The sequence below is a fragment of the Crocodylus siamensis genome, chromosome 3 (assembly GCF_052110815.1).
Source record: "Crocodylus siamensis isolate JL-2025a chromosome 3, ASM5211081v1, whole genome shotgun sequence".
NCBI lineage: Eukaryota > Metazoa > Chordata > Crocodylia > Crocodylidae > Crocodylus > Crocodylus siamensis.
This window is the reverse complement of record NC_143397.1, coordinates 74,386,744-74,410,498: the sequence shown is the minus strand read 5'-3', so window position 1 is coordinate 74,410,498 and position 23,755 is coordinate 74,386,744.

Below are 23,755 nucleotides of genomic sequence, written 5' to 3'. Positions count from 1 at the left end.
AACATACATGGTGACAGCATGTGATACAGTTCTTAATGGAAAATTATTCTCTACAATGGAAAAGATGGTGAGTAATTCCAGAATTGTAAGATGGCCAGTTTTAAAAGGGAGGGTCATCAGGTTGGAGAAAAGTTACTAGTGGTGTTCTGAAGGCATAGGTCTTAATCCTGTTTAGTATTTTTATTAGTGGCCTTTGTGCCATGTGTGTGTTTAGGAAATTTGCTGATGATAACTTTGTGTATTTGAGTAAGGGAAGTAGTATGAAATTTAATGGTTATAAGCCTAGAAACAAATGCAAAGATTTTATATACATATAAGCTACGTGTTTATAGATTGGAGACAACAAAGAAGGAAAGCAAGCAAGCGGCGCTTGAAATCATAGTATTTTAGTAAAGATAGGGAGAGATGAGAATCATTGTATGAGGTGTTGGCAAGACCTCATTTAGAATACTAGAGAACCAGGACTTTGTGTGGGACAGATGGTAGGATGCACATATGCACACACACCACCCACACAATTAATTTAAACTGGAACTGGCACAGAGAAGGGCTGCTAGGATGATTCAGAGAATGAATAACATACATGGTAAGAGAAAATTAGAAGAGCTTTGCTTATTTAGCTTGAAAAGATAAAAAATTGAGAGGAGGAATGAATACTGTTAAGTGCACTTGGGAGTGAAGATCAGGAAAACTAGTTGTGAACAAATTTAGACTGAAAACTAGACAGTAAAGGTTGTGGTAGAGGCAGAAACTAATCTTTTATACTTAAGAATCTGAGGTTGCTGTGAGATATTAATGAGTGCTTCACAGTCTATACTGTATGGGTGGGGGGAGGTACAATAGTCAGTGTTTACTGTGAACCCTATGGGGACTTAATATCCACTGCACTGTTGTCTGGAAACAAATAGAAGTTGCATTTGTTCCTGGATCCTACAGACATACAAGTCCACTGTCCTGTTTCAAGTCCCTCTGAAATGTGTGGGATAAAATGTGTTAATGCTTTTCACTAGGACATGTCTAAGTCAGGTGTGGCCACCCCTAGTCTAAGTTTATTGTGGATCTTTTCTGGGACAAATATACCAGGCTGTGTACACTTGCTGGCCACCTGTCAGTGGAAGAGCAGCAAAGCAGTTTGGAAGGGCTCAGTGTGTCAATGGCTACACTGTGTCTCTTAATTTGACTCAAAGCCTGGGACAGTCAGGCCTACATCGAATGAGACACCTTGTTACAGCCTAAAGGACTGGACTCAACCTAGATAGTTTCCTCCAGTCCTATGTTCCAAACTTGCTAGTGTCACTGGAAAGAACTATTTGTTTCTAAGTATGTAATGAATCTGTTGTTTGTACTCATGCATTCATCCATCATTTGTCAGATTGATAGCATGTTCCTTCTTAGATAAGATGCAGAAGAAATGAATTCCTTCACAAGAATCCTATAATTTAGTCAGTTGTCTTTCAAGCTGACCTATAAGAAGGAACCCACTGTGCCTGTGTGGAGCCATGCTGAACTCATTGGGTCAATCACCATCAACCACCTGTTGTGCTCTTCAGATAATAGAAGTACTTTATTCACAGTTATTCATCAACTCAGCAGAGAAAAATGTGCTGAACAAACAATGTGAACATTCTTTAAACAGCTAAATATTTTGATAAGAGAAGCCTCTACAAATAAAAATAATATGAAATAGAGGATGTGTCCTCATACTATAAATTGAGACATCTACAGCAGTTCAGCACTAAACAAAAACGTTAGCTGTCTTTCAAGGCCAATTCTCAGCTGAAACTCAAGAGATTTCAGTTAGGATAACTGAAAATATTCAAATAATTTCCTTATGGAGGAAGCTTGTTGTATATTATGCTCAACCTCTTTGTTAAGACATAACCAGGGATCCAGGTTTTCCATTTCCCATGGAAAAATGGAGCAAAACATGGATTTCCCCCCTTACCAGAGTAAAATGTAGATTTCTCATTTTAGCAGAGAAACCTACAGATTTTACAGTGCTGCAACAAACCCTCTGCAGGCTGGCAGAGTTCCACCCTCCAAGGGGCTAGGAGGGCAGTCAAGCAGGAGGAGCTATACAGAGCAGCTCCTGCTGGTAAGTGTGTGAGGGGGGCAGATTGAAGTCCCCATAGGGAGAGAGTTGGGCAGGGTTGGGGCTGGGGCTGCTGCCCAGCTGGGCAGTATGTGGGGCTTGGGGCCTAGGGCTACAATGCATGGCTTCAGGGCCCTGATGGAGGGCAGGATGAGGCCATTGGGAGTAGGGAGTGGGGTCAGCTCCCTGCCACTACATGCATTCCTGGCGGGTGGAGGGCTAGGGGGACACATGCCTCCAGATCTGTGCATGAACTGCCCACTGCAGGCTTGAGCTCCAGCCCTGCTGCCCTCCCCCAGAGCCTCTGCAGCCCAGTGGGTGACTCAGCACTGCAGGGCACAGCGGGACTGAGCAGGAAAGCTGCTTGTCGCTGCAAGCTCCATACTATCTTGGTGATGCATCCCCTGTGCACCTGGCTGAGCAGAGGCAGCGGCGGGGGGCTGTGCCTCTCCTTGCTGCTGTGCACAGAAGGGACACATTGCTAGGGGAGCATGGAGCTTGCAGGGGCAAGCAGCTTTCTTGCATAGCTCCACTGTTCCCTACAGTGCTGCATTGCATTTGCTGAGCTGCAGAGGCCCCAGAGGAGGGCAGCAGGGTGGGGAGCCTGAGCCTGCAATGCACCCACCCCACAGATCTGGGGGCATGGGTGTCCCCTTCTCCCTGGGAGTATGCACTGCGGCAGGGAGCCAGCCCTGCCCCCCGGCCAAACCCACAGCAGGCAGGCAGCGGGGGGGAGCTGGGCTTTGTGGACCTGGATCCCTGGCCTCATAGCCCTGGCATCTGGGGGCCCACTCTGGCAGGGCTGGGGGGGGGGGGCACGGGGCTGTGCATTAGGGCTGTGAGGGGGGCAGTGGCGGTGCTGTGGGGGGGAGTGATGCACACCTGCAAGGCCAGGGGGGTGTTGTTTGGGGGAGGTCTTTAATTTGAATAATGGATTTTGGGGGTTTTAATCAGACAATTTGTGATTTTTGTATCAGGGAAAACCAGGACTCCTGGACATAACGTTGCAAAAGCTTTCCTTTACTTACCTTTTAAAAACCCCTTTATGAGTAGAGGCTTTTTCTTTCAGAAGGGTTTTTAAACTCTGTGAAATTTTTAAGTATTCTTAGGCTTTACAAATTAAAAAGGGGGTGAAGGCTGAAGAGAAGACTATATTCTGAGGATGGAGCAGAGTCTCAAACATGGAATAAGAAGCAGCAGCCTCTGTTTTGTGATAGTTGAAAATCTGATTTCTCCCTTGGTCAAAAGCTTACCTAACTTGGAGGTCTTCAAGAGGAGGTTTGATCACCTGGCTGGGGTCGTCTGACCTTGGTCCTGTTTCCTGCCAGGGGCAAGGGGTCGGACACAATGATCCATTGGGTCCCTTCCAACTTTATAATCTATGAATCTATGAAACAGATTTGAAACAAAACACGGGGTGAAATTTTGCACAGCCCTACCCTCTAGTGCAGCAGAATGTTGTAATTTTAACTATCTTTTGTTGCATTCTTGGTCATATGGTGCCTGCTGTGGCTTTGAAGAAGTTACCTGTTGCTTCATTTTGTTTTAAATACATCATGTTTGGTTTTTTAAAAGGTATCTCTTGGGATGTAGCCCCAAAGGAAAGAAAAGCCCAAGTGAACTACCTTGAAAGGACCACATTAATGACACAAAACCTTGTTATCCTGATGTAACTGAAGGATAGGGAGAGCAAAAGCAAGAGAATGGCCTAACTAAACAGTGATCTTTCAGTGACTTGGAACTTAAAAAGGAATATCACAAGAAGTGAAAACTTGGTATCTTGGCTATAAGAGTATAATATGGACATGTAAGGAGCAAACCAGAAAAGCAAACATCAACTGAGATACAGATATTAAGGGACATAACAAAACAGCTTTCTACATATGTGCCAGGGATAAAGACAAAGGAAAGTGTTGTTGTATTGGGAAAAGAAACTAAAAACAGATGGTGTGAGGAAGAATGAAGTATTTAATACCTTTTTTTTACTTTAGTTTTCCCAAAAAATGGTTAACAGCAGCAAGATTAGGAAAATAGATAACTGCCTAGAGAAAAACAGATGTTTCAAGTCAACAGGGCCAAAGAAGATTCGTCCTTGAATACAAGAAATTGTCTAATGTAACTGTAGAAGCATTGGCTATTATCTTTGAGAGCTCCTGAAGGTCAGGTACAGTCTCAAATGAAAAGGGGACCTATATAGTGCCCATTCTTAAAAAGGGGGAACAAGGAAAATCCAGGGAATTACAGACCATGCATGCTAACTTCAATACCTGGAAAGATTCTGGAGCAAGTCATCAGGAAATATATTTCTAGGCACCTACATAACCAGAAACAATCAACCTAGATTTGTCAAATACAAGTCTTGCTTAATGAACCTGATTTCTTTCAGTGAAGAAGTGATGGGCTTTGTGGATGAGTGAAGGGCAGTGCATGTGATATACCATGACTTTTATCAAGGCTTTTGACAGTCTCCCATGATATTCTCATTAGTAAGCTAAGGAACAACAGTCTAGATCAGGGGCCAGCAACCCATGGCACAAGTGTCAGAGCACTGCACATAAAGAAATTTTGCTTGGCACACCAGCCCTCAGGGCAGATGGCAGGGGAGCTGCGAGGGGTCTGATTCTTGTTGTGGCAGTGCAGCCCCAGCCCCTTCCCTGTTGTCTGCCCCAAGGTGCACGTGCACCTGTTGCTGGCAGCAAGCTGGGCCATGGTTGAATAGCAATACTGAAAAATATAAACAGGAGTATTGCACTCAAACTGAGTGTGGAGGAAACTTACTGGAGGCAGGAGAAAGGCGGGATGGCGGCCAGCAGCAGTGAAAGTGACCAAGATCAAAATGAAAACTTGCGGCAGAGCTGGGAGGAGCCAGGAACAGCTTTCATGTCTGTTTGGGCACGCTTTGTAAAAGCGTGCCAAGGGCAATTGGCCAGGTGGCCACCCAGTGCCACGATAAAACCTCCAGCAGGAAGGAAGCCAGGGGGACCAGAAGTAGTGTCCCCAGCTGGCCCAGAGTGCCAAGGATCTTATGGAGGAGATGTGGTGGCATCCCAGAGGGAGAACAATGGAAGGCAAGTTGGATCAGTGGGGGCCCAAAGAATCACCTACGAGGCTGGTGTGAGGGGAGGCTGGCAACAGCAGTGACTGGGACACCAGAGATGACAGAGCCAGAACCCAAACATGGACACCAGACAACAGGTACAAAATCTGGGGTGGGAACAACGCACCAAGGGGTCCCGAGGCCCAGGCGGAGTCAGGCACCGCATGAGCCAGGAGACACCAAAGGATGGCAGCATACACTTGGTGCAAGTACCACCTGTAGTCCACAGACGCAGCCCCTAAGTAACCAAGCATCAGTGAGGGTCAGAACACTGGCCCCAACAGAGATCACAGTTGGCGTTAGGCGGGGTGTAGGGGAGGTGGAGCCCTGAGAAGCAACAGCCACGAGGATGACCGAAGGGGAGTACCAGGGGAGACAGGATCAGACACCATCCTCCTGCTAGAAAACCAATCACCAACAAAGACGTGGCAGATGAGACCCCTGGGAAGCTGCCCAAGGCCACTCCCAGCAGCTTGGCTGTGCAGCTCAGAAGGTAATGGTGAGGTTCAAAAGAAACCCAGACGCGCGATGCTCAGGGGTAGAGGCACAGAAAGCTACACTAAGGAAAGTGATTCTTCTACTCTATATTCAATTTTATTTGAAATACATCACGTTATTTAGTATTATGACTACTTAATTATAATTATAGATGTATAATAATATATCATCATAATTATATGCATGTGTGTGTATGTGTACATACACACTTATAATTAAGTACTCAAGGCCTCACTTTGAGCACTGTGACCAGTTGAGGCCCCACACTTAATGAAAGATGAGTTCAAACTGGAAAGATTCCAAAGGAAAACAACAATGACTTACAAGGTAAGGTTGGAAGAACTAGAATTATTTAGTTTAAAGACTGAGAGGAATTTTTATAACAGTCTTCAAATACATAAAGAGGATGATGATAGATTACTTTCAGTCCACAGGGAATAGGAGAAGAAATAAGTCTAAAATTGAAGGGGGAAAAAAAAGGAAGTGTAGGCCGATTATGAGGACAGGCCTGCTAACACTAAGGGTGGCTGAGCACTGGAACAGATTAGCTGGAGTGGTTGTGGAAGCTCCATCAATGGAGTTTAAGAGCAGGTTAGACAAACAGTTGGCTTGAATAGTTTAGACAGAAATGGTTCTACCTTAACCAGGATTTTGAGTTAGATAACCTTATGGGATCCCTTTCAGCCCTATTTTTTCCTGTAAATCCTACCCCCTTTCATCTCTCATCACTGACCAACGATTACATTTTGATTACCTACATTTTCATGGAAGAGTGACTAATGGAACTGACTAGCATTCTTTTCTGTATACTGTTTTCGTTAATTACAGACTCCAGAAAATTAAATCTTGTTTTGAAATGAAAAATCCCTTTTCATGACAGATAATCCTGGCTACATATTACCATCACTAAAAGCCAACATTTCATAGTTTCTAGGGTCAGAAGGGACCTGAGCAGATCATTGAGTCCGACCTCCTGCTATGACAGGAAAGAGTACTGGGGTCAAACAAACCCGGCAAGGTGTACATCTAGCCTCCTCTTAAAGACCCCCAGGGTAGGAGCCAGCACCACTTCGCTTGGAAGTTGGTTCCAGATCCTGGCTGCCCTGACAGTGAAGTAGCGCCTCCTGATATCTAGCCTAAATCGACCTTCTGCCAGCTTGTGACAGTTATTCCTGGTCACTCCTGGCGGTGCTCGGGGCAACAGTGACTCCCCCAAGGCCTGCTGGTCCCCTCTGACTAGTTTGTAACAGGCCACTAGATCCCCCCTCAGCCTTCCCTTGTGGAGGCTGAATAGGTTCAGGTCCTGTAGTCTCTCCTCTTAGGGCCTGCCCTGCTGCCCCCTGATCATGCAAGTGGCCCTCCTCTGGACCCTCTCCATGTTATCCACATCCCTCTTGAAGTTATATTTAAACCGGCATCCATTGCTTTCAGGGTTAGCTCAATATATTAATGTTAATTTAATTCATTGAGATCAATGGAAATAGGTCATAGCTTTCAGAACCCTTGTGAATAGCTGTTTGCAGTTGGGAGATAGCAGAATTTGGCCAACCGTATTAATTCCATGCCTGTTTTTTAAAAGTTTTTAGTGGAAGTCATTAGATTACAATAGAAATATATAGCTCATAATCACTTATTATGATTTAGCAAGGAAAATCTAGAAGTATATTGGCACCCAAAAACAAATGTTAAAAGGAAGTGGAGAAGGGAAAGAGAAATTTCCACGTACTGTGACTTATTTAGCTCAGTAGTTAAATATGTTGACAGTCTTTTTAGTTAATTTTCATTTATTAATTCAAATCAGAAACAAAGAAAATTAATTTCCTCAGGTAGAGGATTAGCAGGAAGTATTTCTATTGGAATTAGAACGAACTTAATTAGATTGCTTTAGCCTCCTTTTTTGCTTTCTAAATATCTTCAAATAGAGCATGATTTTTCTCAAATGAATTAATGACACCTGTTTAATGAAGCTCTCATCTAATTCTGTACTAATTGGAGTGACTTGCAACTATTCAAAACTCAAGGTGCGTTTCTTTTAATATAAAAACACACCCTAAAAGACTGCTTTTTTGCTTCAGGTAATAGTCATATGTGATCTAGAAACCTTATATAGCAATCATGATGAAAGCAAAACTTCAAGAGAAGTCTCTCCTCCATCCCCCACTGCATAAATGTTATTTTGTATACATATTGTAAATCAGACGGCTAGCTTATATCCTCTCTGCTAATGCCTGTGCCAACAGTCGGGCTGTACAGTTATTGAGGGTAGTTCCAACTGTTGGTAGTTCATGGCAAAGACATGGGGCCTGTCCATGCAAGGGGAACCAGCTTGAACCTTTCTTCTTGCCCTGACTGTGGCAGAATGGCATAAAGAGGTCATCTCAGCAGTAGGAAGATCCCAAGCTACTTAGGCTCAGACCTTCAAAAAATGTAAGGTACCTAACTCCTATTTGCTAATATGAGATAGGCACCTACATACTACTGAGGTTTTAGAACCATTTTCCCCAGGAGCCAGCCAGCATCCATTCCAGATGGTAGAACAAGTGCGTTACATCCAAGATTTATGTGATAAGATGTGGTGGTAGCGATTCTCTTGCCTGAGTGGATAAGTACGCAATGGCTTTTGGCACAAATATTTGCACAAAAAGCGTTTTATATTTTTATATTTTGTAATTAATTTTACCTTTAAAGTTCACTTTTGATGAGTATTTCTGCCAATAAAACATGATGACTTGTATGCAGAAAGTCCTGTTGAAAAGGGGTGAACTTAGTGGAGATAAAATTAAATTTGAAAACTCAAAAATATTTTCAAGTATATTATACATTATTTATCTAGCTCTAAGCAGAATTATAAAGCTTTACTTCCCATGGGACACAAACTAATAGTAAAATGCCTTTCATGAGCAGCTTTAAATAGGGATCCAAATGGGACCTGGATTTTCAATGTCTATAACAGAGCAGGCTTTGAAATGCAAAACACAAACCATACATTTGTAGGTTACCATGTTTGCTAGGAGCTGATGATAGCTACCACAATATTCTTAGCAGGAAATGACTCCGTTAATTAGATTCTGCTACCGGAAACATTCTGGGACCTAATTATTGTATATGAAACATCTTGAATATAACAGAATGAAGATTTTAACTTTAATTTAGGGAATTGTACAAACAGAATAGAAAATATAGCTTTTATATGTACTTGTAACCCTAAATACTGTGGTGAAAAAATGCATGAAGATACTTAGGACTATTTTTAGAAAGAACAAGATCACATGAGCCTCAGTGGACATGTCACAACATCTGGACATGTTTTTGAACTTTTCAGCTTCTTTGGCTAGAAGACTGAAGTAGTAGCTTCTTACAAGTTGCAGAAGGAATTTGGTGATATTACCATTTTCCCAGTTTGTTTAAATGATGAAAAATTAAGAAATGCAACAGCGAGATAGATGCATTTGTGAGTACTTTATCTAGCAATAATATTTTTATTTAGGAATTGCCTACAGTTTGAGTAATGGTTTAGTCCCTTAATCTACTAAAATATAAATAATACCATGTAAGAGGAAAGTGGGTGCCTCAGCAGATTAGTTGTGACATATAGTGCTTTGTAAGTACTTGGCATGAACCCAGACCAAGTTAATAGCTGTTGAAGTTTGTTATCAGCTGACATTCAATGCATAAGCATATTGGCATCTGTCCCATTACTCTGAACAGGTATCCATGCTCCAGTATTACTATTAACTTGTTGGCCAGTTCTCAGCAGAAAAATCAAAGATGCTACAGTCATTTGAAAAAGCTTGGTGGAAGAGGTCCTAAATTTCGAACAGAACTCAGACCCAATTTTCCTTAAAGCTTTGTACATGTTTAAATTCAGGGGTATTCTGGAAATCGCTGTTTGGGCTTCAGTACTAAGGTAAAACAGAATAATCTGGGATGTTGTTAAAACAAAAAGGAAGAGAATCCTTACATTCCTGTTTCTATATAACCAAGCAGAAAAAAAGTATGATCTAGATCAGAACAAAAATTAAACAAACAAAAAATGTTGTTTCTTTGGTGAAAATAGATATATTTATAGGGATGAATTTATTAGGCAAGAAAGGATGGATAACAATTTTCCTAGATTTTCTCCAGTGACATAAAGGGGTCATAAAGTTGTTTTTCAAGCAGGTATAATTTTCTATGCTGGTTTTATTCCGTATTAACTGCTCCTTCCCCAGCACACAGAACACAACAACCCCAGCCAGTGTTTCCCCAAGCTAAGGCACATATACTACTAGGGGTATGCAGCAGGTTTTCAAGGGTATGTGAGAAGAAGGAATAGGAAAGCAAAAAAAATGGAAAGGGGAAATATAAATGAAACGAAAAGATAAAACAAAGAATTAACAATTGTATAATCACTTTTTGAAAAATGGACAGGTTATAGTGCGTTGTTGTGGCATGAGGCACTTACCTTTGTTATTATTACCTATGACACAATCAGGGGGTAAACAGTAGTATAACATACTAAACAGGTACATACTGACATTTGGGGAGGTTAGATCACATTAAAAATGGCCACCCACTCAAACTTAGTTCACCCAGGTTCAGACTCTACACTTAGATCCCTAGTTAGGTCAATCTAAGTGTGAACTGTACAGAAGTTCAGGAAGGTTAGATCAGTCTAAAAATGTCTGACCTGATGTAGGTTAACTGCATCTTGGTGGTAATTTAACTTAGATCAGGTCTGGGAAGACCAATCTAATTGAACTTCTGTACAGTTCCCAACACAGCCTACAGGGCTGGGAAAGCCCAGCTTCCTAACCTTGCACTTTTCCTACCACCCCCCACTCGGCACCAGGCTATTTTTAGCCCCCGATCCTTCCCCCACCCAGATAGACAACCTCCTCACCACAGACCAGCTGCCCCCCACTTCCTAAGCCTGCTAAACCCCTTATCCCACAATCTGCTCCAGGGGCCAGTTTTATGGATGTTTGCTGGTGCTAGGGGTCGAGGAAATTGGGGAGGGCAAAGCAGGATCGGAGGAGTTGTTCATTGGGCGGGTGGAGTTGGGGACCTAAAAATAGCCTCTGGTCCTGGAGGAGGAGTGGGGCAAAGACTGCTAGCCCCCATGGTCCTGCCAAACCCTCCTGAACCTGCAACCTTCCCCCCCAGCCGATCTTGCTTGTCCCCCTCCAATCCTGCCAAAACCTCTTTGACCCCTCCAACCTCCACCCTGTGGACCTCACTTGCCATTCTGATGCCCCAAAGCTGTCCTTGGATCCACTTGGACCCCTGATCTCCCCAAAACCCCTTGCTAGCCCCCTCCAACCTGACTTATGTCAGAGTGGGTGGCCATTTTTAATGCAATCAACCCATCCCTCACCTTCCTGAATGTCTGTACATACTCAAAAAGGTTAGACAACCTTAGAAATGTGAAGCACCATTATAGCATAGCTGCCTCTTGGAGAATGGTACCATCCAGTGCAATTTAGAGCAGCTGTGAAGCTGAATTGACCTACAACAGCCCCAAATAAAACAGGGATAACAGAAGCAATTCTGCCCCTGCATTTGCTTCAACTGCACTAAGAAAAGGAGGCTCTTCCTTGCCGTGGGTTCCTTGTTTTAGCATACAAACTCTCTGATGTTTAGTAATATCTTTTTCTTGTGCCAATTAGTGAATTGCTTTCACTGAAAACAAAATTCAAGACACCACTTATTGATGATAGCATCTGCCTGCATAAATCTAAGTACAAGGCCCCCAAAATGATATATGAGCTCTGGGGGAAGCTGGGGCAATATAAAATAGCCCAAAACTGCCATTCCCTGGTGGTGGGGGAGGCAAGAAGCGGCCAATGCAACATAATGCAATGTGGAACACATACAGTACCATCACAAAAGACTTTGTGGATACAGTATTCCCTACTGTGGCCCTTGATGAAGAGTAAAACTACCCCTGACACTAGAACCCCTGTGGAAGGGTAGGCAAGTGGCAGCAGAAAGGCTCAGGCAGGACATGAAAGTACAGTCTGCAGCTCTCTCCCAGCTGGAGTGTATTCAGCTTAGAAAGCTTAACAAATCAATTAATAGAAACGGCACATTTGCAATCTGAATATGAACTTTGTCCATCTGATCTAGGGCTAGAGGTAGGAACACAAAAATGGAAAGGACATGTGTTCCTTATTGGTTGGTGACTTTTGTTTGTCTGCATGTACCTTATGAGCACTGAGTGAGCAACCACACTGCTTTCCTAAACAATATTCGATAAAAAGCTACTTTAAGAATAAACTGCTGGTTTAGCTCTATATGTAATATTGTCATATCACCAGCAGGGGGAAGTCTGGAGACATTATTAAGGGGTTGTGAGGGGGAAACAGTTTCTGTAGTGTGTTCTGAAATTAGTGAAGAGGTTTTATTTTTAATTATATTGTTGCTAATTAATGCTGTAGCTGAGTATGTTTCTGTTAGCTGAGCTGAACTCACAAGAATAAAACTAAGGCATTAATACAGTAGTGGTGCTGAAGATCTGGCCCTATAATATCTAAATTTTGGGGGGAAAGTTTATTTACAAGTTAAGTTTTATCTAAAAACACGAGATGATGAAATTCAGGACTCAAGTGAAACTCTTTGTATACCTGCAGTAACTTATTGGCTCCCAAATACTCTTTGACACTTAGGCATTAGCACAAGAGGAAAACAGATTAAAGAAGAAAAATAAATGTTAACACACTTTAACATACCAAAAGTTAATGAAGAACTGACATGCTACTGAATGAAAGTTTTTGATGTTTAATTAAACTTAAGCAATGTCCTGGTGTACTATATCACGTTAATACTTTTACTATGTACACAACTATATTGGCAAACCTTGCTTTATATTGATCTGGCAAAAACACATACCCAGCTCTGGTGAAACAAGACAATCCAGTCAAGTGCAATTTTGCTGGCATAATAGTATCCCTGCTAGAAACTTCTATTGGTACATCTATAACAGCCAAGGATCACACCTATTTATACTCTTGTCTGATCACAGATATCTCACAAATCCTGTAGCAGAAGACTGGCTCATGAACAAGAGATTCAGGGAGGGAGTATATGTACAGTTAGCATGCAGCAATAAACTCTAGTGCATTTCATGTTGGAGTTTATTTCTCCTGGGCACAGTGTTTACACCCAAAACTGTAGCATGCTGAGCCAGGGCAGAGCAGCTCTGTGTTGGCAGGGAGACCGGGGGGGAGGGCAGGGTTAGCCAGCCAGCCCGGGGCTGCTCCATCCGGGCTCAACATGCCACACAGGGGCTGGCTATGACACTACAGTGCAGGGCTAGGTGGCAAGCAGCCTAGATCTACACATGTATTTTAGTGAATATAACTACTCTACTGTAGGATGGTACTTATCCTAGACAGTCCTACCATGAAGCTAATTAATTTACTGTGCCCTAATATTGGGTGCACATGTAGATGGTGACACTTTACTACAGAGCTAATTAGTCAGCTCTGCAGGAAAGCGGATGTGTAGATGCACCTGGAGTAATCTAAATCTTCCCAGATTCTAAATATAAAATGGGGGGAAGGTGAAAGGAGGGGGAGGGAAGCTCCTATTCACTTCATAGGGCTTTTTATAAAGGAATTTCAGCCAAAAGAAAACACTGATAGGGTTAAGATAAAATTTGGTTTCATGTTCAGAAGTGGATGACAAACTATGATAAAACTACCTAGCATCAAGGTAGAATTGTTCAGACTTAATAGGAAATGAAACAATTGCTATTACAAAGCACTCACAGGCCCCCACAACATCTGTCAGGTGCAGTTCCTCTGGTTTACTTCAGAGTCCAGCCTTTGCTCCAGGATTTAAACTTTCACTGTCATAATGCTTCCAGCCCTTATAGTGCAAAGAAGAGTTAAGAAAAGACCCACCTTTATACTGATATAGCAGAGTCTGCGATAGTCAAATAGTACCTCTAGGAAGGATGTGAACTGCACAGTTCAGGAGTCACTATACCACTAAGATGAAGTCCAATCACAGTCTTACCTGTTAGTGTTATTTTAGCTATAATGGAATACTGTCTATATCAGTCATGCTCAAGCTTTGGGTCTGTAGGCCAGATCCAGCCCCTAAAGTGACTGGATATCGCCTGTAGAATAGGTAGAAGCATCTTAGGTCATCATGTCCATTTCCTGGCCTGAGCCTTGCCACTGATCCCCCTCCACAGCCCAGAGGTAAGCTCCCTTTCTCTCTCTTTCCCCTCCTCTGACATTGACAGCCATCTCCCTCTTTGTCCCATCCTCTGCCAGAGGGGAGTGATGGTCTGCAGTGCAGCCAGGTCTCAAGCAGCCACCTTCCCACTTTAAAAGGTTGAGACCCACTGGTCTAAATTAAATTACTGTAAGATTGGTGTGTAATTCATTGGATTATTATGATTAAGGAAAAGTCCTCAGTGACATTGTTTAACAGGGAGAACAAATCAAGGGTTTTCCTCAGAGGTCTGTCCTGAGTTAAGTACAGTTCATTCTGTTAGTTAATGACTTGGAGCCCAATCTTTTTGCCCCATGGGATGGATGATAGTACTCAGTCCATCCGTGGGCTGGCATCGGCATGTGAGGCAGCAAGGAGGGGTCTCATCCGGCTGGGGAGAGAGGGGGGAGAAGAGGATGTGGCAAATATTATTTGCCACTGCTCCCCCACTACCACATTTTCCAACCCATAGGAACCCCTTCAGGCTGGATGCTATGGCTCTGCAGGCCACATTTGGCCCCCCAGTCCAGAAGTTGAGCACCCCTGACTTGGAGGATGGAATGAAGGCAACACTTAATAAAGTTGCAGATGGCACAAAACTGGATGGGGAGCAGACACTTTGGAGGATAGGATTCAGATTAAAAATTGTGTGGATGCCTTGGAGAAATGATCTAAAATAAATCAGATGATATTCAATAAGAACAACTGCGAAGTCCTGTACTAATGATGAAATCAAATGCATACACAAATTGGGGGCTAATTAGGTTGCAGTACTGCAGAAGCCAATAAAATACTGGGCTGTAGCAACAGCACTGTTGTATGCACGTCTCAGACAGTGATTTTTCCACTCTACTCAGTACCGGTGAGACGCCACCTAGAGTACCGTGTCCAGTTTCATATATATAGTAGAAATTTAAAAAATGAACAAATTAGAATCTAGAGAAGAGCAATGAAATGATTTACAGCTCTAGAAATATGATTTACAAGGAAAAGCTGGAAGAACTGGGATTATTTATTCTGGAGAAGAGAGGACTGAGGGGGTATTAGATAAAAATGTTCACAAACAAAATGGATCTCCATAAAAAGGATGGTCTGTTCTCTATATCCTATAACCCTATATCTATATAGGGACAGGACAAGAAGCAGTGGACTTAAATTGCAGCAAAAGAAATTTAGATGTGATGTTAAGAAAAACTTTTAACTATGAAGGTGGTTAAACATTGGAACAGATTACCTATAGAGGTCGTGGAACCTCCATCATTGGAAGTTTAAGTAAATGTAAATCAAGTTGGAAAGTAAATCAAGGTTTGTCTGGGATGGTCTAGATCAGGCTGGAATAGATGATCTCCTGAGATCCCTTTCGGCTCTCTTTTTCTATGATTCTATGATTTTACAGCTGATCACTGTAGTAGAAAATGTTAATGCCTGGTTTATCCTTCCAGATCTGATAATCACAAAATGTCATCTTAAGTGTCATCATCCCCATTCATATTTTACTCTGCTGTGAATATAATCAGTTTACCAGAGTAACTTCTCTGTTAAAGTTATATGGCAGCAATACAAAAATCTGCACCATCAATCTTGAAAAAATTAGATGCAGAATGAAACAAACAATCAGGGGCACTGATGCTTAATTTCATTTTCATATTTAACTTGATAAAAATTCAATTTTTCAATTCACTTTAATTTCCAGGGTGTCATGAAACCTTGCTGAAGAACTTGGATCCATGTTTGCTGCAGAAGGGGATGATTACAGAACTGGCTTTATATTTACAGAACTTCATGGAAAGTGAGAGTCACATAATCTGTACATTGGGAGGTCTATATTGTGTAAAACTAGGAGAGACCTGGGCTACTCACTTGGGGAAAAGCTGGACTCCATTCTCCAGAACCTCTTCACTAGCTGTGCTGTAGGCTTAGGATCCCAAGGGGTGCATCTACATGTTCAATTAATATGAAGCAATAAACTCTGGAGTTTACTGCTCCTAAGCATACTGGTTGAACATACGCCTGGGAGCAATAAACTCCGGATTTTATTGCTGTTTGCACATGCACCCCAGATCGCAACATATTGAGCCAGACTGGTGTAGTCCCAACTGGCAGGGGTCCTGGAGGTCAGGCTGCCCGCCCAGGGCTGCTCCCCACCACCAGCTCAATGAGCTGTGGAGGGGCTGACTGGGGCATGAGGGTGCTTCAGCATGGAGCTAGCTGGCAGGCAGCCCCCGCACTGAAGCACCCTTGTGCCCCAGCCAGCCAGGGCAGCATCTACATGTGCACTGCTGCAAAGTTTTTTTCTTTACAAGTACTATCCTGCTGCAGAGTAAATTAGTTTACTCCAGCCCAATAGGAGCGCACATGTAGATACTGAGACATTTACTGCACAACTAATTAATCTACTGCGCCATAAACGTCTCGTGTAGACATGCCCAAGGTGGTAGTCACAGTGTCTGTGTAGCTCTACCCTTGGCAGGAGTCTGGACCCAGCACTGTACTACTTAGCCTGGAATAACCATTTGATCATTTTAAAGTGAGAGACTTGATCATTTTAATATGCCTCACATTAAAAGTTGGGATATAATGGACATTTTACACAGACAAACAAAAAACAGTTGTCCAGCTCACTTAGTGAAAGGGTCAGCAACATGAAGAAAGCTGCTAGGATTTATTTTGAGGAAGATAAGCTGCTCACCCTGCATTAATTGGCAGAGTATAGGCTCTGCTGTTCCTTATAGTACCACCATTAAACTTCAAGCATGATGTGGATACCCTTTAGGATTCCTTCAGATGAAAAAGTTAGATAATTTGGTAAAATAATTAATTACAAGTGCTGCCCCAGACCTCTGACTGATCTGTGCAGGAAATGAAGGCTATATTATCAAACACCTATTGGTGGTTCTACAAAGTGGCTGTCTAGTATACCATCCCAAACAAAGACTTCTGTTATCTGATCAGCAGTACTATCCTATCTGCAAGTGCTGGGTCAGCAGGTTAATTGGAAATTTGTGACTGGTCTGAACATACTGGAAAACTGAAGTGATGTCCCACAGGTTTGTATTTGAAGGCTAGAAATATGTAGAGGTCAACAAGTCAAAGGGCTTAGAAACATCACTGAATTGTTTCAATTCCTCTGTCAGGAGAGTGCTGTCACTGTTTAGCACTGTGATATTTATTGCCAACTGGGAGCAAAGATCCTATGGGGCTGGAGATTTGCATCAGTCTAAACTGGAAGTAGGGTACTGATTTTTCACATCTTTTATAAACAAGAAATCCTGTCTCTATATCCCTTCTTGTCTCAAATGGCTTTAACACATAGACAGGGCATTTGAATCTGACAAGAACACCCAGACCATGGGACTGGGTAACATTATACAGGCCTAGACTGATCCATGTCACTCTGAACCTAGTTTTTAGGTAGGTGTAGCTAGAATATAAACTATGTGGGTGGCTGCCTCTTGTTCTATTGCCTTACCACTGCTGATAATACTATTATCCTATCTGAAGCAACAAGTTCCAACCTGCGTTGCATTTTGCTGCTCCAGCAGCTGTTCCAGCATGTAACAGGAATTCTGTTTCTGACACATTTTGATTAGTTGTTCCCTGTCAAGTATTTTCTCCTGGAACACACTTTAAATTGTCTCTTTCCACCAAACAGAGACAATCTGTTTTCTAAGACCCTCTAGCAAAATCTCAGCACTGTGTGTTTTTAATGGCATTCTTAAAAACCACAAAAGCAATTTTCTGTGACTTTATCCTGCCTGACAGGAGACACATACATCTATGGTGGTGTGGAGACTGATCAGAGAGCCTCAAAATTTATACCAATAGTACACTGGTCCATGAGTGCGGAGTGAAATACTGGTTTCTGCTGCCACTAACAGGCCTAATTGTGGGGGAAGTGCACCAAAAAAGCAACAAAAAATGTATTTGAAGGGAAGTTATATGCATACTGAAGGATCAGTTTACATTCTTGGGCCTGATATTTGTTAACATTAAGGCTACTTCACATTACTTTGAGTGTGCAATGGAAAAGTGTAAATCAATTATAAAGAAACCCAACTTAAGGCCTTTTCACACTGCTGGAGTGGTATAAAGTGACATTAATGAAAATGATAATTCTTTTATTCCTAACCTTGTTTGGCACAGTAGCTACAATGGAAAAATATTTACATGGTAGGTAAATATTGGATTGTAGCATGAGTGCACACCATGACATCATATAGAAAGCTTTTCTTTCAATAATTGAACATGGAGAAAGATTTACAGCAAGCATCATTTTTCCTGTCTGCTGAGCTAGCTCTGTATCCTTCAGCTGTATGAGAGTAAATCTGTTTTTCCACTCTAATGTTTCATGAATTGTCATCTGCTTGCTGATGGGTCTTAATGTTTTATGCCATACTTGTTTAATAATGGGGGAAGAAGTGGCACTAGATTTGTTTTGAATATTTTAAGATGAGGTGTTATATACACTATTTAAAGAAAGGAAAGCACCATCCTGACTGATAATCCCAATTTACGGTCATGCATATAATTTATCAAAATTATCACTTGGTTTTATAAAGCTCAGATATTGCTGGATGACAAGAGTACTTTGTAGCTCTGCTCCCATCCTTGATGTTGAAAGTAATTTTAAGTGGGAGATGCTACTTTTAGCAGTGCTGTAGAAAAGAAGTGGAAGGTACTAGAATAGAAAAGAGACTTCAGCTTGCAAAGAATAATTTTTCCAACTTTTGTTGGACTAATAAAAGATATCACATCTACCCAAAGGACCTTGTCTGCCCATGTCCTTAGACCAACATGGCTACAACCCCTTCTAGAAAGATTGTTGTTTCTTTACCAGGCCTACTACCTGCTGTGTCTGACCTTATCCAAAGAGATGATTTGCATCAGTGTCTGAAGACATGCAGAGTGTAACAGTACTACTGGAGTTATCTGACCCAGATCTCTCCTATTGTTTTGTTGCTGGACAATAACTGACCTCTTATTTTCATGGCTGCTTGCAGATGATTGATTCCTTAGGACTTGTTTCTTTGTTCAGTTCCATAGCTCTGCTTTGTACCAACAATGCAGCAAACATAGTAATTTCCTGTGGCTTAGTACTTAAAACAGCTCCTGCATCTTCCTGATTTTTGTATACTACCGGTTTGGAACATAAAGCTTGTTAAATTTAATTCTGCCAGAATTAGGGAGGGGAGTCCGTTTTGTGTATTATCCTATCCCTTTAACCTTGTGAGAGATTTGAGAAATCTGGCTTGGAGGAACTGCCCGTTTTGTAAACAGATTAGGATAATTTATTAATCCTCTGTATGATTATCTCTCTTCCTGAAAAAGCAAATCATTCCTCCAGTCCAAAATTTTCCACTTGCTTTGCTGTTCTTGCATGTGTTTGCATGCCTGGGATGGTACATGTGAACTTGCATTTTCTGAGAGTCAGAAAATCTGGTGTTTAAACAGTCTTATTTTATTATACTTTTGAAGAAGGTCTTGCTACATGCACAAGAGCTGTTTTGCTTTCAGTTGCTGCAGTTTGGTATTTGAGGAGCAGCATTTTAATAGTCACCAGCTGGAATGAGCTTGTCTAAACTAAGTCAGGGAGTTGACTTATGGCACAAAATAAACACGACATTTATTAAATGGAAGGATTCTGAACCCACACACAGTTTCCCGCTACCTTGAGAAATGGACCACATTATTACTCCTGCTTTTGAGGCTAGTCTAACCCTTTATTCAATGTAAACTGTATCCCAAGAGCTCCTAATAGAAAGGAAGCCTGCATCACTCCATAGGCTACTGCTCCCAGCCCACGTCATGCAGAGTAACAGCTTGTATTGCCATAGTTCCTGTTAACTCCTGGTTGCCACACTTGACATTCTCTGAATTAGGCTAGCCAGGATGTACCAGCAGCATTAGAGAAGGGGCATCAAAGCTGACCTGCTTGCTTTGGATGACTCTACTACCTATTCCTCTCAATTAGCCTCTCTTGGCCTGCTACCTGGTACCACATAAACCACTACACAGCCTATTCCATGGTTGGGTTGCTGGGGACAACCACCCACACCTGGGTGGGGAGGGCGTGTGGACACCCAGCAGGACTAAAAACAGGACTTGTCAAAGGGCAGATGAGCTCCCTGCGAGCCAACAGCCATCCATACCTAGACAGGAGCATCTAAGGTACCTCCACAGTTGCAAATGGCCTTGGGACTGCCTTGACTTGACCCCTTCTGATAGTGAAGGGGAGAGGAAAATAAAAAATCAGGTTAGTTGCTGGTTTGCTTTGAAGAAGGTAGAAAAAGACAACGTTCTCCAAAGCAGCTTGGAGAAAAGGAGATGAAGAGAAGACTGCATAAGTGTCTCTCATGTTCTCACAGGCATTTCATGCACTGGCAAATATATCTGATGAGTGCAGAAAAAAAAAAGGCTATTCAATTAAATAGGAATAAGTATTTTGGAAAAGTGATGTTCCCCATTTAATCCTCCTCTTCTCCTTTGGGGCTCAGAGGAGATGTTCCCAGGGCCCTATTGCCTGCTGTATTCATTTTATTCTCTCTGCTGCAATAGAGGCAGCATCCCCAGGGTCCTAACACCTGCCATTTTCTATTGTCTTTGCAGCATTTACTGGTTGCTGCAGGAGGTTGTGGGTGCAGCCTGTAGTGTCAAAGTGTTGCCAGAAGAGTAAAGAGGAGGGGGAAGAGGCTAAACTATGTTGGTCCCTCTCTTATGTTCATCAGGTGCCCTCTAGATATAGCTGGATAAACTTTCTGAACCACTGTTCTTGAAAAATGTAGAGATGGGATATAGGCAAATTAGGATACAGAAATAAATTGCCTCTATAGATTTACTGTCTTAAAGCAATGGTTCTCAACCTTATGAGATTCAAGGCACCCCTCAGTAGACTTGAGGCACCCCTCCTTAACTTTTGTGAATTAGTCTTTGAAATGGGGTGCCACTCAACTTATCTGAGTAGTTACCTCCTTGCAGAGGGGCCAGTCAGTCATGCAGGTACTGAGCCTATGCTTCTCTGCTATCTTCTCACACCTCACTTATCTCCCCACACGTCAAAGCACCCCGGGTGTCCCAGCACCCTGGTTGAGAATCGCTAGTTTAAAACATGGGCTTAGATGTCACTCTCCTGGGAGAATAAGACTTACTGAGATGGCGTTGCATCTGAAGCTTAATGATGACACATTTGTGACAGCATGAAGAAGCAAAGTACAGCCTACAGCAAGCTATAGACCACTGCTGCAGGCAGCATTCTCCCCATCTGGCACAGCTACCCAGCTCTTGTGTTCAGCAAATTGGATGCCATGCCCTCCCTCCCCACTCAAAACCATAGAGATAAGCTGCTTCTAGCTATTCTGGCTCAGATTCTTTAGCCCACTGCATCCTTTTAAAGCCTGTATTAATTTAGACATTTGTCTAAATGAGGGATTCTGATACTTCATTACTATAGTACACTAAAGATGCAAACCCAGCTCTAAGGGTCACCAAAGGATTAAAGGCCTGGTGCACCTAACTAAATGCACAAATTCCAGCTGGAATGAAACATAAAAGTCCAAAAACATGACCACCATCTCTTCTAGGTTGGGCTTGCTGCTTCATAAGGATCCTTTCTTCACAGTGAGCCTTCTAGTACAAATATCAAAGGTAGACTTCTTAGGAAAGAAGTGGAGGGATCTGCAACTAGTTTCCAACAGAACTTTTCAGAGAAGTGGTGGCTAAGTTCCTCCATCCATAAACTGTAAATGATGCTTTCTCTCTTTTGTCAGTTCAGACTGTAAGCTCTTCAAAGCAGATAGTGCTTGTCAGTTTAATGCATCTTCAGTCACACTTGCAACCTCTAGCTGCTACGTTCTCTGCTCAAAGCAGCACTTCAAAAGACATGCATTGTTTGATTAATGCATGAGATTACCACGGGCATATGCTAAAAATTGCTCCTGAAAACTGCCCTGGACAATCTGGAAGGATTTATACAGAAGCCAAAGGCCTCCTAAGCATATCAGTGCTTAGGCTCTTTATGTTTAAATATCAAGTTAAAGCTGTTTTAGATTTCTATAAAATGAAAAGGAAGAATGGGGGAAAATGAGGAAAGGCTGAAATAGCCTGATTTCGTGTCTGAATTGTGGGCATGTGTTCAATTTTTTTTTTTTTTTTTTGAGTGAGGAAAAGAGAACGCACGGGGAGAGAGGGCATGGTGTTTTCTGTAGCTCATTAAATGTAGCTCATTACCTCATCAGGCTAACTGAGTGAATTTGAGGAGATGGTTGTCTCAGAGGCAGGTTCGCCCTGACCTGTATTTTGTAGATGACGGTCTAGTATTTTGGTTGCATATTTTGCTGATCTCTACAATCTAAAGGTAGATCATAGGCTTTACTTTTCTATTGAGCAGCTGTTAATCAGAAGTAAAAAGCTTTTTTCTGTATCATTTTCAGAAGTATATGATGTTTTCCTAAATTCTTGGCCATAGACACTGACTTTTATTTGTGGGGAGGGGAGAGGCTAAGACAATGGGCATGTTGAAAGTTTCACATATTTCAGGTGACCACCCTCTTCCCAAAGGGGGCCAGGCCCCTCAGGCCCCCACATACGTGGCACCTCTGCTCATGGTTCCTGGTTGGCCCTTGTTATATGTACGAGTTGGTTCTGTATTTTCTTGCATACAACATTCCCACCCCCCCAAAAAAAAATCCAGATGCTAAAAACTAGAGTGTGCATCATATGCAAGGAAATATGATAACAGCAGTTTCATCTACATAAGCATCTACTCAAGGCACCCCTAGATTTCAGTTCTCTCTCATTTCCTGACTACATAAAAAGAGCAATTCTTCTGTTGCAAAGGACTTGATAAGTTAGAATAGGGGTGGACAATTATTTCTGCTGGAGGGTCACTTAATGAATTTCAGTGAGCTGTTGAGGGGTCCCCATCTTGGGACCAGAAGTCCTGCCCCCTAATCCCTGAGTTTTGCCATCAGAAATCCTTCCCCTTGTCCCTAGAAGTGCTTCTTTTTTGGGGGGGGGGGGAGGGGGGTTACCATCTTGGAACCAGAAAAAAAACCCCAAATCATATATTTAAAAAGTCAAGCATCTACTATAACATTTTAAAGTTTTATTTCAAAAAATATTTTGTCCAGTTTTATGTGAATTTGCCTCATGTAAATGAAGTGATTGCATAATAGCTCAAAAATAAAGTCTTGCTCTTGTATGCTGCATGTGTGGGGTGTGGTCTGGGGGGGTGTATGAGGGTGTGAGGGAGTGTGGCAGGTATGGGTGCATGTATATAAGAGGGTTGTGGGGAGGTGTGAGCAGGGTTTGGGTGCACGTGGAGTTTATGGGATGAGAGAGGGTGGACACACAGGCCCCACCACTGCCAGCAGCAGGCGTTGGGCTCTCAGCGTGCTCATGGCCTGCACAGACGCAGCCACCAGGTGGTGTGAGCTCCAGCCAGTTCTGGGAGCTGCACGTGGCAGCAAAGAGTGGAGCTATGCTGACCCATCTGTTGCACAGAGCTCACGTGCAGCTCCCAGGACTCATGCGCCTCTGGGGGGAAGCCCTACGTGATGGTGGTAGTGAGCAGGCAAGGCAGCTGGCTCCATGTGCATCTCACAGGACTCCACCGAAAAGTGTTAGAATGTTTTTGACACTGTGGATTTTTATTTGAAATCTCTGGGTTTATTTTGTGGATCATGTGCAAGTGTTTGCACACCTAACACTATTAATATTGCATGGCACACCAGGGCACCACTAAAAGGATCTCACCCCAGTTCAGAATCCCTGACTTAAGCTTTGGTGGGTCAAAAGTGGAAGTAGTCTGCATGGGATCCACAGGGATCAGAACAATGAGCAGGCGCAGATAAACAGAAGGGGCTCTG